The 16,491-nt window shown below is 42.3% G+C and overlaps 1 pseudogene; it reads left to right on the forward strand.

Annotated features, from left to right (window-relative positions):
• The first annotated feature begins 221 nt into the window (after positions 1 to 221).
• Positions 222 to 340, forward strand: LOC148540740 (5S ribosomal RNA; annotated as a pseudogene).
• Positions 341 to 16,491: the final 16,151 nt, after the last annotated feature.

Genomic DNA, 16,491 nt, shown 5'->3' on the forward strand with positions numbered 1-16,491 from the left:
ATCAAGAAGAGAGATGTTCTGGCTGTTTGAACTGGACACACTGGCACCTAAAGGCTTCAATGAATACTACGAAATTGCTCCTTTCTTGTGATATGCTCCATTCCTATCTACCAATATACCCCCAGGTTATGGATGGGCCTGAGTAGTACCCTGAAGGTTCATCTTCTGAGGGAAGTCCAGGTTTGGTAGAATATCTGGCATTATGGACCATCGAAATATGTATTTGCTGCCATACCATCATGTGTGAGCCCAATCTCGTCCGATCTTGGAAGCAAAGCATGATTGGGTCAGGTTAGTACCAAGGAAGGTAACCCCTTGAGAATACCTGGTGCTGCAAATTTAGCCGGCGGTTTGGAATATAACCAGGCTAGAGAATGATAATGCCTAAAAAGGGAATTATAGCATATTCATAATTGTAAGCCTTAAGGCTGAGGAGTGAATAATGATATCAGAACTTTACAATTCTAACTACCCAATTGAATGGAAAGAGGTGGATCTTGGGTTTGACTAATATGATTATCCAAGAAATCCTCAGAGTCTTTGGAACCTCCCCTTCAAGAAAAAGAGTAAAAGAATGATCCCCATACTTCAAGTACATCTTAAAACTGATTGTAACTATCTAACTGGATGAAAAGAGGTCGTTTCCCTCAGCATACTCGGTGCCAGTAAATCTTTTAAGTTCCTTGATTTTCTATATATAATCTGTGGTTTTGTCGGTAGGATCTTTTGGAGTAAAGGATCCATCAGAAGGATATTCCAGTTTTTGTTAAGAGACTTTAAGAACATTTCACAACTTATTATATCCCTGAATTTCTGCTCCTCTTGGTTGAACTTTTAAAGAAATTCCTTTTTGGAATAAATATCTAAACAATATCCAATATAATTATATACATAAAACAATTCAGTACATATTCATAGTGTTTTTAGATCAAACTATCACTATATTATTATTCTAATAAATATCTATGCCTAAAGAGAATGTTATACTTAGACTAATCATTTAATGATCTAACCTATATATCCAGCATCAAAACAGATTACCCTCCTTAAATGGAATGCTTATCCTTTATTATTTTAGTTTCAGATAATATGGAAGACACCACCTACTCATTATTCATACTTGGGTAAAAAACATACTAATTCTATAGACAAGAAGGGCGGAAGCATTAAGTCCGGAGAAAACAATGGGGCAGAAGAGCTCAACACATCTATTAAGTAAGGGCGGAAGTGATGTGCCACGTCCTGGAGCGAAACGACAGAAGGGTTGGCGGAAGTGACGCGGCTCACCTCCGAACACGTCAACACGCGGCGGGCGGAAGTGACGTGTCCAGCTCGGAACACGAGGAAGAAAACGGAAGTGCTTGATCGCGCGCTATGGTTTAACACAGCTGCCGGGAACGGATGTGACGCTCCAATTAAGGGCAGAAGCCAGTTCACAAAGGGCGGAAGTTGAACTTAAAAGATCGCCGTTTGACTATTTATAACTAACATTTCTTTATGGGAAACCCTGTAACACAAACTATTTTAAATGATGGCTTGCTGAATTATGAAATCGCTTGGTTTTGAGGTCTCCCTAAGACAAAGGAAGTAGGGTGAACACCTGACTCTCATTTGAACTCAGTGTGGTATAAATACAGGACCTCCACACTGAAGCAATATCCCCTTGATGAAGTCATAGTGACGAAACGTGTTGGGTGTGTTGGCTGCCTCATGCACTGTGGAGAACTACCTCTCTCCTTCAATCAGATAAGCTGCTTAAAAATATCAACTTTCCTCTACTTTGTTTTTATCTATTTACTGCCAGTCGTTGTTTTTATGGTCATATTTATTTATATATTTTTATGTGCACTGTTTTTCAATAAATTGTCATAATTTTTATTATACTTGGCACTAGCACTTTGTTTCAGATTCATTATATTTTTGCACTAGCAATTTGTTGTCTATATGAGTTCAACAAAATTTTTTTTATCTACATGTAATCAGATATATCATATTTTGCACTAAGCACCTTGCTATTTATTGGTTTGTTATATTTATTAATTAGCGTGAAACACGTCCCTCTATATGGTCTGAGGTATAACTACATTTGGAAACCATTAACTTATCTACTGTACATTTTACTGTGTGTGAATTTACACATCTAGCAAACTAGTCGCCTGATTGTCAATTCTCTTGTTTTTCATCCTATGTTAGTTCGTATAGGAGCCCTTCATTCAGAGCTCATCAGTTTTCTGATAATACCCAAGGAATTTCAAGAAGTTATTCTAGGATACCCCTGGCTATGCAAACACAATCCCAAAATCGATTGGAATTCCATGCAAATCCACACCTGGGGCGATGCTTGTCGAAAGTCTTGTCTTCAACACATCAAACCTGTAAGAGAAATTCAGACATCAGAAAATCTACAACTCCTCTATCCACACAGCCTTGCTTTCAGAAAAAACATCTGAAAAAGACCTAATATTCTACCTCCACACCGAGACTGGGATTGCCCAATCGATTTGATGCCAGATTAGACTCCTCCCTGAGGTCGTACATACCCTTGCCTGAAACCAAGGCCATGTCAGAATATATCCGGGAGAACCTGGAAAAGGGCTTCATCAGACCATCCACTTCTCCTGCTGAAGCCGGGTACTTTTTTGTGTCTAAGAAGGATGGGGTATCCGAGCCTGTATTGATTATTGGGGCCTCAATGATGTTCTGAGACAACCAGACACCAACAGGCCTTTTTTTTTTTTTTTTTAAATCTGTTTATTAAGATATAATATAATCTGTTATATAATATAATAAATGGCTGCCATAAAGTGCAGACATTTGCATCTATATTCGTACTAAATTGACAGAAAGGGAAAAAGGTTAACATACAAGAGATGAGAAAATAGGAGATGGGGAGTGGGAAGCAGGAGGTATGGGGTAGGAGGTATGCCGGCCATGGCATCTATTCATCGCTCTACAGATATCTTCTAAAGAGAGTCATTAGATTGTGGACAAGGGGGGTTCAGCATCAAAGTGTGAAGTCCAGGGAGACCATATTTTAATAAATTGATCTGGGGTATCATGCAAGATAGAGGATATTCGCTCCATTCTATAAGTAGACCATATTACATTGATAGTAGCTGGAATAGGGGGGGAGTAGTTGACTTCCAGTGAGCAGCTATTTGGCATTTCGCTGTGTTTAGAATGTGCTTAATAAATTTTAGTATAGGTCGGGAGGTATTAGCAATGGGATTGGAAAGTAGAGTAAATAGTGGGGTGAAGGGGGTTTGAACATCTATAATCTTGTTAATTAATTTTTGGTTCTTCTCTTCCAGTATTGTTGAATATGAGGGCACGACCACCAGATATGCAGCAGGGTTCCCAGTTGCCCGCACAACCTCCAACACAATTGGGAGGCCGTTGGGTATATAGAATGTAGATGGGCAGGGACCAGATACCAGCGGTAATAAAGTTTATTCAAGTTTTCTTTAATTGAACTTTTAGAGGTCTCAGATCTGATGATTGTCCACTCATTGGGAGTCAGAGTTACCCCTAAATCAGTTTCCCACGCCAACTCATGGGGCTCTTTTAAAGGCTGATTGTGTGATAGTAGAATTTGATAGATAGTAGAAATTAAGCCTTTAGTAGTGTGGTGATGTTGGCATAACAACTCTATAGGAGTTTTACTAATAGAGGAGGTTGGATTTATGAGTGACTGGTAAAAGTGTCAGATTTGTAAAAACTGATAGAATACACTATGTGGGAGGGAGTAGCAGGTTTGGATATCAGAAAATTTTGGAAAATAGCATAAGGGAGCTATATCTAGCGGAAAAAGAATACTAGGTTTAGTCCAATGCTGAAATGATTGGTGGGACATATCCGGGACAAAATCTGGATTATATCATAATGGAACTAGTAACGGATGGAAGGAGTGGAGTTAGTATAGACGTGAACATACTGTAGGCCCCATATAGAGAGTGTAAACCGGACTGAAGGAAGGGATGAGATCGTGTTCGGATGATTAGAGGGAGTGCACCAAAGAAGGCAATAAGGGGAATATATCTGAAGAACATGAGCTTCAATATTCGTCCAAATTTTTCTGTCAGGGGGTGCATTCCATAAGATACATATAGATAATTGAGTCGCTCTAAAATATTTAACCAAATCGGGAACACCCAGGCCTCCTTGCGAACCATATATTTGCAGTGTGCGCATTCTAACTCGCGGTCTTCGACCCGCCCATATAAAGTGCGTAATCTTAATTTGTAGATTTTTTAAATGGGATGTGGATCGGTAATATCTGCCAAAGGTATAAAAGTTGGGGTGGTATATTCATTTTGATCGCTGCTATACGACCTGTCCATGAGATCAAAAGTTTTCCCCAAGTGGAAAGATCCGTATTGATAGCTGCTAGTAGTCTTGGAAAGTTAGCAGCATAAAGAGTAGTATAATTCTTGGTAAGGTAGATGCCCAAATATTTCAGTTTGTCTGATTGCCAACAGGTGGGGAATGTGGACTGCAATAATTGCAAAGAGGCTGGGGGGACCCAGATATCTAACATTTCCGTTTTGTCCGAATTAATTTTCTAGTTGGACAATTGACCATAGGTCTCTATTTCAGAAAACAAATCTGGTAAAGAAGAGTGGGGGTCAGTTAGGGTCAGAATTACATCATCCGCATATAGAGCAATTTTATGATCCATGTTGCCAACAGTAATACCAGAAATCCTATCATTAACTCTGATCCTAGCTGCAAGGGGTTCCATCACAAGCGTAAAGAGGAGTGGGGATAAGGGACATCCCTGTCTAGTGCCATTTCGTATAAAAAACGGATCAGAGGAGAGGCCATTTAAACATACAGAAGCTGAGGGATTATGATAAAGCGATATTAGACCATTATAAAATGCTCCTTCATATCCCATATCAACTAGAGTTTGTTGGACAAAAGGCCAAGCCACTCTTTCAAAAGCCTTTTCCGCGTCAAGGGCCAACACCAGGGTCGACTGACCTGTTTTGAGTGATGTGAATTAGATTCATTAGACGATTGGTGTTATCTGATGCTCGTCGATTGGGAATGAAGCCCACTTGGTCAGGATGGACCAGGTGTGGCATAATGGGGGCCAATCTGCTGGCCAAAATTTTTGCAAAGAGTTTCAAATCAACGTTTAAAAGAGAAATCGTCCTGTAATTCTTTATCTCCAAAGGGTCACGGTCCGGTTTATATTGGCCCTGGTGGTGGCCACATCAAGCGTCTTACCTTCCAACAAGGCGTTAAAAAGTAGTTGCAGCATTGGAAGCAGAGGTTCTGTAAATTTTTTATAGTAGAGGGCTGGAAGGCCGTCTGGACCAGGGGCTGCCGACCTGCGGAGCTGCTTTATGGCCGCTATAATTTCTTCCTCGGAGATAGGTATATTTAGAGAAAGAATATGCTTGGGAGATAATTTAGGCAGGGAGCATGATGTTAAGAATTGATTGAGTTTAAGTGTGTCTTGGGGGAAGTTAGTAATAGAGGAGGGAGATTATATAGGGAGGTATAATACTCACAAAATTATTTAGCCATTATTTGTGGATCATAAGTGAGATATCCATCCAAACAGCGTAGTGAAAAAATGCAATTACATGTATGCTTGGCTCTAAGCTGTCGGGTCAATAGAGAATCAGCTTTATTTGATTTTTCAAAAAATTTTGGCTAGTCCACAGCAGGGCGTTGGTCGCTTTTTTAGAGAGAATTTGTTACAATTGACCTTTTATCGCTAATATTTTTAAATAGGTGTGATTTTTAGGATAGTGCTGATGCAGAAGTGTTAAAGAAGATAATATGGATTCTAGTTCTGATATACGTTTAGTTTCTGCCTTCCTCTGGGCAGAAGAGAGACTAATAAAAAGGCCACGTAAAGTAGATTTGTGTGCTTCCCAAAGAATAGAGAGTGATATATCTGTAGACAGATTGTGTTCAAGATATTCTTTTATGGCTAAAGAAATTTCAGCAATGTGAGTTTTTTTGAGGAGAAGGGATTCATTTAGTCTCCAGTTACGAGGCAAGGGGGTACAAGGTGTATCAATCTCTAGTTCAATGGTCATGTGATTCGACCAAGGGACCGGGAGGGTTTGAGCCCCAAGGAGTTTCTGTGTAGAATTTCGGTCTACTATAAAATAGTCAATACGCGTATATAGGTTGTGAGGTGGGGAATAATGTGTAAACCCCTGGCTGATGGATATAACGTTCACCAAGCATCTTATAGACCATGTAGAGACAATTGTGCTTGAAGAGTTTTAGAGAGTTTAGATGTGCAGAGTCCAACGAGCCTGTGCGTGACCTATCTAGACTGGAGTTTAAGGTAATATTAAGGTTTCCTCCAATAACAATAAGGCCTTTTGGTTGTCGGAATATGTAGTTGAAAAAGGTAACAAGTAGGGAACCCTGATGCATAGCAGGCGCATTAACCGAGGCCAAAGTGATCGGGGTTTGAATATATAGGCCTGTTAGTATGAGTAAGCGACCCTGATCAATAACAGTATCATGAATCACTAGTGGAAGATCCATGCCTTTTTTCTTAGAGGTAGATGCTTCATTTGAGGTGATGGGAGCCGTTCTCTCACAGAAATTCGAGGACAACAAGATCCATCCAAGTGGGTTCTTTTCTAAAAAAAAATTCCCAGCAGAGAGAAATTATGCCATCAGAGAGCAGTAATTGCTGGCAGTCAAGTTAGCCTTGGAGGAGTGGTGTTATCTACTCGAAGGTGCCAAGTTTCCTTTTACGGTATATACCGACCATTGGAACCTGCTGTTTCTAAAAACATTCAGTGCATTCTTTTCACATTTCAGATTTACTCTGACCTATCGTCCTCGATTCCTCAATCTAAAAGCCAATGCTCTAAAATGCTCCTTCTCTTCAGACAGCAATGTGGAAGTCCACATTGTGGGACTCCGGTCCTCAACTCTAAGATCTTCGCTACCATTCAAATACAACCTCCTTCTGGGAAAACCTTTGTGGCTCCGGAGTTATGGAAACAACTTCTGTCATGGGCTCATTCATCTCGCTTCGCTGGTCACACAGGCATCCCTAAAATGATAGAGTTTCTGCAACGCTCCTATTGGTGGTATCACGACCAGAGCTATTTTACCTGGTGAGTTGCGGTCTCTGCCTGTGCGGATGCTTTGGCGTGGTTCTACCGGTGGGGGTGCTGGTGCCTGCAGGTTAGTGTGAGGTGCACGTGGATGTCCTAAAGGTACAGGCCATATGGAGACAGGTGAGACTGGCAGCATTATCGCGCTGGGGACTGCTGGGCACCGCCATCTTGGTTTTGGGCATGTGACCTGAATGGGCCTATTAGGTCAGAGCATCTGGTGTGAACTCTCAGCAACCAATCATGCACCTTCCCATGGTTCTTAAGGATGTTCATCACATCCTCTAGTTGCCAGTGCAACGTATACACAGCATAGCTGTGTGAGAGTTCTCTGTGCTCCTTAGCTCGTTTGTTTTGCAGTTCCAGCTGTGACATGTTTCCTGCTCTGTCTCAACCTTAGGCTGTTCCCGGATGCCCGCATCTACCCTGCCATACTCCGATACTTACCTCACTATTGTGACTTTGTCAGCTCTCCAGTGTCAGGCTTCAGCCTAGGATTTGCCATGTCTTACCTTCACGCGGCTTCCCCTGACTTCTCGTGTGGTCAGATGTCTGGTGCGGTGGCGGATAATGTGCTGAGTTTTCCGCCTTAGGCGCTCGCGTACTTCCATGGTCGGCCTTGTGTTTGGAGATCGGAGTTCCCGTCATGGGAGCCGCCATGACAGTTCCTCTCATGTGACAGTATCTCCAACCAATGGCAGCATAGGCTCGGTCAGCTGACGCTGTGCTCCTATCAACTGCTACCCCTGAGTATATATCCAGCTCTAGAACTCCAGGAAGTTGCATGAACAACATTTATCGCTTCTAGTGTAACCTAGTAGAGTCCTCGTTCCAGGTTCCCTTGCTCCTTTTGTTGAGAGTTTCTTTTGAGCAACAGAGTGATCAACATCTCTGTCTGTGTGCCAAATTGCCAGCTCCATCCTGAGCAACAGTGTGACCAATGTCTCTGCCTGTGTGCCAAATTGCCAGTGTCATCCTGAGCAGCAGTGCGACTAACACCTCTGCCTGTGTATTATATCATCTTTATCACCTCAAGCAACAGTGCCATTACATTCCTGCCTGTGTGCTATCTATGCCATCCCGCTGCGCAAAAGTGCTTCAGTTCTCCACTGCCGGAGTGCACCTCAAGTGCCAGCTTTTAGTGCAAAGCTGCGTCAGTTTACCATTACCGGAGAGCACCTCAAGTGCCAGCTTTTAGCGCAAAGGTGCTTCAGTTCACCATTACCGGAGTGCAACCCAAGTGCTACCTTTCAGTGCAAAAGTGCGACAGAGTACCCTTTCCTGGGTACTACCTTCTGGTGAATTCCCTCTGTAATATTTGTGCCTTTTGTTAGGCATTTCCCCAGGGCCATTGTTATTTGAGTCTCTATTCCCATAGGGCTTGGATACCTGGTCAAAGGACCGCGACCTGACTGCAGGGTGCAGCTAAGCCCATATCCCGCTTGGAGGGGTCACTGGCGAACACTTCCCTGTAGGTTAGATTCCGCACCATTGACCAGGTCTCGCCAACGTCCAAGACCTGTGGATGAGGAGATCATATATCCAGGCCCCTCGCCTACGATTCCTTCCACAACCCCAGACCTCAGCTTTCAATACTCCAGTGTCAAGCATGACATCCGGATTCAGAGCCCTCTCCAGTATACAGACTTCTGATACTCAGTTACCCCTCCATTGGACTTTCTGCTTATCTACCGGTCATTGATTCTCAGGCTCACTATTTGGATTTTGTTTTTTCTGCTAAGACATTTGTTTCAGCTTCACTATTTGAACTTTGCTTTTCTGTCAAGACATTTGTTTCTGCCTCACATCACTCGGCTTGTTTATTTGCTGCCAGTTACTTGTTTACTACCATTTCATGAATATTAATAATCCAATTAAACCTGCTGCATTTCAATACTGCTATCATGCCTTCAGCATAGGGTTTGTTATGTTACACTGATTCACATTAGCAGACCCACCTAGTAGTCAGGACAGCAGCAGTTTAAATCTGATGTATTTTGTCCTTCTTAACATTACATAGCAGTCTAGCAATGCATTCTGGGCTAAAGGAGCTGTAAGCAGCCATTTGCTTTCTCACATGGTCCCAGGCAGTCATCATTACATATGCTCAAACTGGTACAGCATCTGATGGTGAGTTCTAAGCTTCAACTGTGCCATAGATCTGCTTAGCCAGTTATGTTATGCATGTTAGCTGTACTATGTGACACTACAGTCTATACTTTGCATACTGTATGTTTCATGTTGTTTGCATATCCCATGTTATGTATATGTTTGCCTTGCATTCCCATGTACATATAGTAATCGCTTTTTATTGTTTGTTTTCAGTTTTACCATTATCATCACTCATCATTACATCTCATCATGCAAACATGTGCACACACGTGCACACTTGTTTATACGCATCAATCTGTGTACATCCACGCAAGTTCCTCTATCGAATAATAAACTCAGTTCTTCAGATCACATCTGGATTATTGGAAGATAGAGTATTGGTTATGCTGGCTGCTCCAAATTTGTCAGACACTTAGTGCGGGTCAGTACAGTAAAACATCGGGCTCCCAGCATGTGATGCATATATCTGACTTCGTCAGCAACATTTTCTGTCAGCAAGTGGGACACATACAGACTCACAGATCTGTTACACTGCCAGCCAGAGCTATCTGCATATGACAGCACAAGAGTTTCTATACAGTCTAACCGTGGCAGCTCAGCAATAGGAGTACCGCCATTGACTACACAGGAATTTCATACAGTCATTACAACCACCAGCATTTGACAGCACAAGAGTTCCTATACAGTCTAACCATTGCAGCTCAGCAATAGGAGTACCACCATTGGCTACACAGGAATTTCACACTGTCAGTACAGCCACCTGCATATGGCAAGACAACAATCCCTGCACAGTCAAACAGCCTAACAACAGTCCCAAGACCCTGACTACTCAGAGACCTGCTACAGTGTCAGCTCAGTTATCTGCACATTACAATACAGCAGCCTCTACACAGTCAAGCATTTCCATTCAATCTTCATGTTGCAGAAAACAACATCTTCATACAAAACAAGGTCCCAAGTCTCTAGTTCCTCCAAATCTTTATCTGTCAGCAATGCAGCCATAATGGCAAGCGCAAAAGTGGAAGCTGTAAAAGTGCGGGCCACCTTTGCTGAACAAGAGATGCGATTGAAAATAGAAAAATCACGTTTAGAAGCAAAGAAAGGAATAGAGAGATCACATCTAAAAGCAGAAAGAGATATGGAGAGGTCACGTCAGGATGCAGAAAGAGATATGGAGAGGTCACGTCTGGATGCAGAAAGAGTTATGGAGAAACAATGCCTTGAAGCAATTAGTGAGAAAGCTCACTGCAGAGAAGGAGGCAGAAGCTGCTATCGCTGAAGCAGCATTCTAAGAGTCTGTAGAACTTCTTAATATAAGGAAGATCAATGTGCTTGATGCAGAGCTTGGATCACAGAATTCATTGCAACGCACATCAGAATATGTAAATCAAGCATCCAAAATGGACAGCAAACTTCAATCAGTACAAAGCATGCATTCAGATTTTGTTAGTGAAACAAGCCAAACACACAATGCAGCGCTCCCACTAGTCAACAGTGAACTGCAAACTTGCAAACAAGAGAATTCTAGACACAGGGAACCCATGAGGGACAACTCTCCCCCACACCAGGTGTCTGAATCAGCAAACTACAACAAAGGCACAACTACCTGCACACAAAAGTGGTATGATACAAGCCAACAGGAACCATACAATCCTAACAGGTATGACCACACACCATTTACTCACCATGTTAATGCACAAACAGCATCTCCTGGAGCCAATCAAGACACATTAGACTTTGCCAAGTTTCTTGCTCGCCGTGAGCTGGCCACAAACAGAATCTCAAAGTTCAATGATCGCCTTAAGAGCTTCAGAGCCTGGCAATCCTCTTTCCAAAATGTAATCAGAGGGTTAGGCCATTCACATAGCAAAGAGATAGAACTTTTAATTAAATGGCTTGGGAATGAATCCGCTGAACATGCTAGAAGGATAAGAGTGATCAATATTAACCACCCTGAGAATGGCCTTAACAAGATCTGGGATAGATTAAATGAGTGCTACGGCTCACCAGAGATAATAGATAGTGCACTATTCAAAAGAAATGATGATTTCCCTAGGTTACCTAACAAAAGCTATCAGAGACTGAGAGAATTAAGTAACCTACTAAATGGAGCTTCAAGTAGCCAAGTGTGAGAGAGACTTACCAGGACTTGCCTTCCTCGACACAGCATTAACCCTATAGTGCAAAAGCTACCTTACAATCTGCAGGAGCAATGGCTCACCCATGGTTCCAAATATAAGCAGCGGCACAACATGCCATTTCCTCCATCCTCTGTTTTTGTGGACTTCGTGCACCAACAAGCTAAGACCAGGAATGATTCTAGTTTTGCCTTTACACTGACCAGCTCAACCCCTATTCTACCTAACCCCCACAAAATGTCAGTCGCAGGTCACAAGACTAATGTGCGTTATACAGATTCTTCCCACAGGTCTACCTATTCTACTCGTCAAGAGAACAAAGATAAGGATCCTGCCAAGCAGTGTCCCCTGTATAACAAACCGCATCCTCTCCTGAAATGCAGAGCCTTCAGAGAAAAGTCCCCGGAGAACCACAAAGCATTCCTAAGAGAAAATGGCATCTGCTACAAGTGCTGCTCTTCTACAACCCACCTTGCCAAGGATTGTAAGGTTAGTGTTAACTGCATAGAATGTCACAGCACAGAACACAACACAGCTCTACACCCTGGACCTTCCCCATTGACTTTACAACACAGTTATGGTGACACAGAGCATAGCGGGGAGCTCATTGTGGAGCAAAGAGACACTAATGCAGTCATCCAGAGATAACTTCACAATGTACTGAAGTCTGCAAAGACACTATTAGTGGCAAATCTTGCTCTAAAATCTTTTTAGTCAGAGTCTACCCCAACGGCCAACCAGAGAAAGCCATCAAACTTTATGCAATCCTAGATGATCAAAGTAACAAGTCTCTAGCCAGATCAACATTCTTTGAGACCTTTAATATCAAAGGACCCAGCACTCCATACTCCTTAAGGACTTGTGCAGGGAGTTTCAAGACAATGGGGAGAAGAGTAATCGGCTATCAAGACAAATCCTTAGATGGAAAGACATGCCTTCACTTACACACTATCACTGAATGCAATGAGATCCCTGACAATAGGTCTGAAATCCTTATACCAGACGCAGCTATCCATCATGCACATTTGAAACGTATAGCACATCTGGTGCCAGAACTGGACCCACTAGCCCAGATAATTCTACTCATTGGGAGAGAGATCTTACTAGTCCACAAAGTAAGAAGTCAGATTAACGGTCCACATAATGGCCCTCATTCAGAGGCGGTTACTAGGGCGCGATCGATCGTATCATAAAAGAGCAAGAAAATGCAAATCAGGCGCAAAATCACAGCGCACATCGTAGGTGAGGAAACTCCCATTACAGTGAAAACACACCTCCTGAGTCTCGTAAAGGGGTGAGCGAGGACTACAGTCGCAGAAATTTGTCAGTCGCTGGCGCCAAGCTATGTGACCATCGTGGTTTTTTGGCAGAGTCAAGTTTCCACATCTGCACTTTCAATGGTTCTTCTGCCTATTTCGATGCGGATGCAAGCAGCGTGCAATTGCTTTGTTTTTTTTTTGTCTATTCTTCTAATGTAAATTTTGCATGTGTTTTTTGATGTTTGGTTTAAGAAATCTGGCTATGGGCTTTATTATTTTAAAAAACAAAAACAAAGCATGCTGGGATGTGCAGTACCACAAACCTAAAAAAAAAATATAAAGAAAATCTACAAAAACATGTATTTAGCATTTGAACCAAAAAAAGGGAATTATGATTATTAAATGTATTTTAAATGGTTTTGCAAACAAATGTAATATAAATATCACATACCGAGACCAACCAGATGTAATGTCCTTTTAAAAAGAAAAAAAAGCCACTTAACGCAACCACTTTGCTAATATACATTGCAATGACAAACACCTGTTACTTTGTTAATTGACTCCAGACATCGGCAGAGGCAGAAACCATCGCCTGCAGTCGCAGTGCTTGAGGTAGACCCTGGGCTCACTCAAGCACTACGAGAAGTAGCATCTTAAAGGCTGCGGTATGACATGTGCGATGACCCGCTCAGTAATTTATGCACGCCTTGAAATCTCTTTTTACGACAGACACGCCTGCATTCGCTGCGCCACACCCCTGTTCACATGCACCTTCCCCTGTTACCATCCACAAACGGAACTATCTGTCAATCAGAGCTACGACCAAGTAGTGACTGACGACAGACTCCATTTAGCTCGCAAGAACTGGCTTGCGCACGTGCAATGCCGACTACACGCATGCGCACATGACAAAAAATTGCTTGTTGCGATCGATGGTGCCCTAGTGACCGCCTCTGAATGAGGTCCAATGCTCCTTATGCTCAAAGATTAGACCTAGTATGGGTCATAATAGGAGAAGTGTGTCTCGAAAAAATGCATAAACCAGTTACTGTCAACAGCATGCTTACCTGTACTTTAGAAAACAGACGCCCTTCTCTATTTCAACCATGTCACAATCACTTCCTCATAAAGGAACTACCACACTGCACTGTCATAGACTCTCCTAGTGCACCTCTACCCTTTAAAACACACAGACGGCACTTACCTAACAACAGAGAACAATTATTTAAACGCTTCTCTTCACTAAAACGCAACTTCCACAGGAAACCAGAAATGAAAGATCACTTCTTCTCCTTCATGGACAAAATATTTGAGATTGGTCATGCAGAGATAGCTCCCATTCTTAAAGACACAGATGAATACTGGTACTTACCAATGTTCGGAGTATACCACCCAAAGAAATCAGGTCAGATCAGAGTCGTGTTTGATTCCAGTGCCAAGTTCGAAGGCATTTCCTTAAATGATGTTCTCCTGACAGGACCAGACCTTAACAACAAACTCCTTGGAGTACTCGTACATTTCCGTAAGGACTCTATTACCTTCACAGCTGACATTCAACAAATGTTTCATTGCTTCCTCGTGAGGGAAAGTGACAGGAGTTTCCTAAGATTCCTTTGGTTCAGAGACAACGACCCCTCTAGAGATATTGCAGAGTACCGCATGAAGTTACACATCTCTGGTAACAGCCCTTCCCCTACAGTTGCCATCTACAGACTCAGACATTCAGCTCAAGAGGGTGAGCTAGAGTATGATTCTGATGTTAGACAACTTGTGGAAAAAGATTTCTATGTAGATGACTGTTTAAAATCTATGCCAACGCATGAGACAGCAATCAGCCTCCTCAAGAGAGCTCAGGAAATTCTTGCCTGCTCTAATCTCAGGCTTCACAAAATAGCTTCCAACAGCAAAAGAGTGATGGAAACCTTCCCTTCTCAAGATCATACCAATGACTTAAGGGATTTAGATTTAGGAACTGATTTTCCACCAGCTCAACGTATCGGATTCCTTTACCTTCCAAATGAACAATGAGGAAAGACCCTACACCCGCAGAGGTGTCTTGTCTGTTATAAACAACTTGTATGACCCCTTAGGATTTGCTGCTCCTGTCATTATCGAAGGTAAAGCCTTGCTCAGAGACCTAACCTGCGAGTCATCTGACTGGTACGCGCCACTGTATATTCAGAAAAGAGATTTGTGGGAGGAGTGGAAAAGTTCTCTGTCCACCTTAACCAACCTTTATATTATACGTTCATATGCTCCTGTGCCTTCTACAGAAGTACAAACCCAGAGACTATGTGTATTTTCTGATGCTTCAATCCAAGCAATTGCCACTGTTGCATATCTTAAAACTGTGGATATTAGAGGCCGGTGTCATATTGGGTTTGTCATGGGCAAAGTGAAGTTAGCACCACTTCCAGAGCATACCATACCCAGGCTAGAACTTTGTGCTGCAGTGCTAGCTGTGACAACGATCCATACCATGATCTCAAATTGTCAACTTGAGCCACACAGATTCCAAAGATTCTCAACTTGGAAATCACTTCTTAGAGCAATTACCTGCCTAACTCATATAGCCCGTTCATTTAAATGTGCCACATCTCTAAGAGTGACTGAATGTATAGGTTGGCATCACTGCCAAAATATTTACGCAACCAAAGAATTACAAATTCACTCAAACATCAACACTAAAGGTGTAGAGAGATACCTCAGTGAGCAAAGTTGTACATGGACTTTCAACCCGCCTCATTCTTCTCATATGGGAGGTACATGGGAAAGGATGATTGGCATCATATGCAGCATTCTTTATTCCATATTCCTACAAGTAGGTACTGCAAGACTTACTCACGAGAGTTTAACAACTTTCATGGCTGAAGTCTCAGCTATCGTCAATGCTAGACCTTTGACTTCAGTTTCTAATGACCCAGAAGATCCGCTTCTGCTTACTCCTGCTACTCTTCTTACTCAGAAGACCGGGACTATCTATGCTCCTTCTGGAGAGTTCACCAACAAATACTTATTCAAACGACAATGGAGGCAAGTTCAAAGCCTAGCAAACACCTTTTGGGACAGGTGGAAAAGACAATATATCTCTACCCTGCAGCCAAGGACCAAGTATCAAGTTGCCAAACCCAACCTAAAACCTGGTGACATTTTGCTTGTTAGAGATTGCCAGTCACAACGTAATGATTGGCCTTTGAGTATTGTCACCAAGACGTTCCCGAGCAAGGACGGAAAAGTTTGTCAGGTTGAGGTCAAGATCTGTAAGCAAGGAGAGACTAAGTTGTTTCTCAGACCAGTGTCTGAACTGTTTTTACTGTTACCTACTTAGAGTTTAAATTTGTGGTATCAACGATACCAGACGGGGAGTGTCATGCCTTCAGCATAGGGTTTGTTATGTTACACTAATTCACATTAGCAGCCCCACCTAGTGGTCAGGACAGCAGCAGTTGAAATCTGATCTATTTTGTCCTTCTTAACATTCCATAGCAGTCTAGCAATGCATTCTGGGCTAAAGGAGCTGTAAGCAGCCATTTCCTTTCTCACATGGTCGCAGACAGTCATCATTACATATGCTCAACCTGGTACAGCATCTGATGGTGAGTGCTAAGCTTCAACTGTGCCATAGATCTGCTTAGCCAGTTATGTTATGCATGTTAGCTGTACTATGTGACATTACAGTCTATACTTTGCATACTGTATGTTTCATGTTGTTTGCATATCCCATGTTATGTATATGTTTGCCTTGCATTCCCATGTACATATAGTAATCGCTTTTTATTGTTTCTTTTCAGTTTTACCATTATCATCACTCATCATCACATCTCATCATGCACACACGTGCACACTTGTTTATACGCATCGATCTGTGTACATCCACGC

The sequence above is a fragment of the Taudactylus pleione genome, unplaced genomic scaffold (genome assembly GCF_031769625.1).
Source record: "Taudactylus pleione unplaced genomic scaffold, aTauple2 ptg000017l, whole genome shotgun sequence".
Lineage (NCBI taxonomy): Eukaryota > Metazoa > Chordata > Amphibia > Anura > Myobatrachidae > Taudactylus > Taudactylus pleione.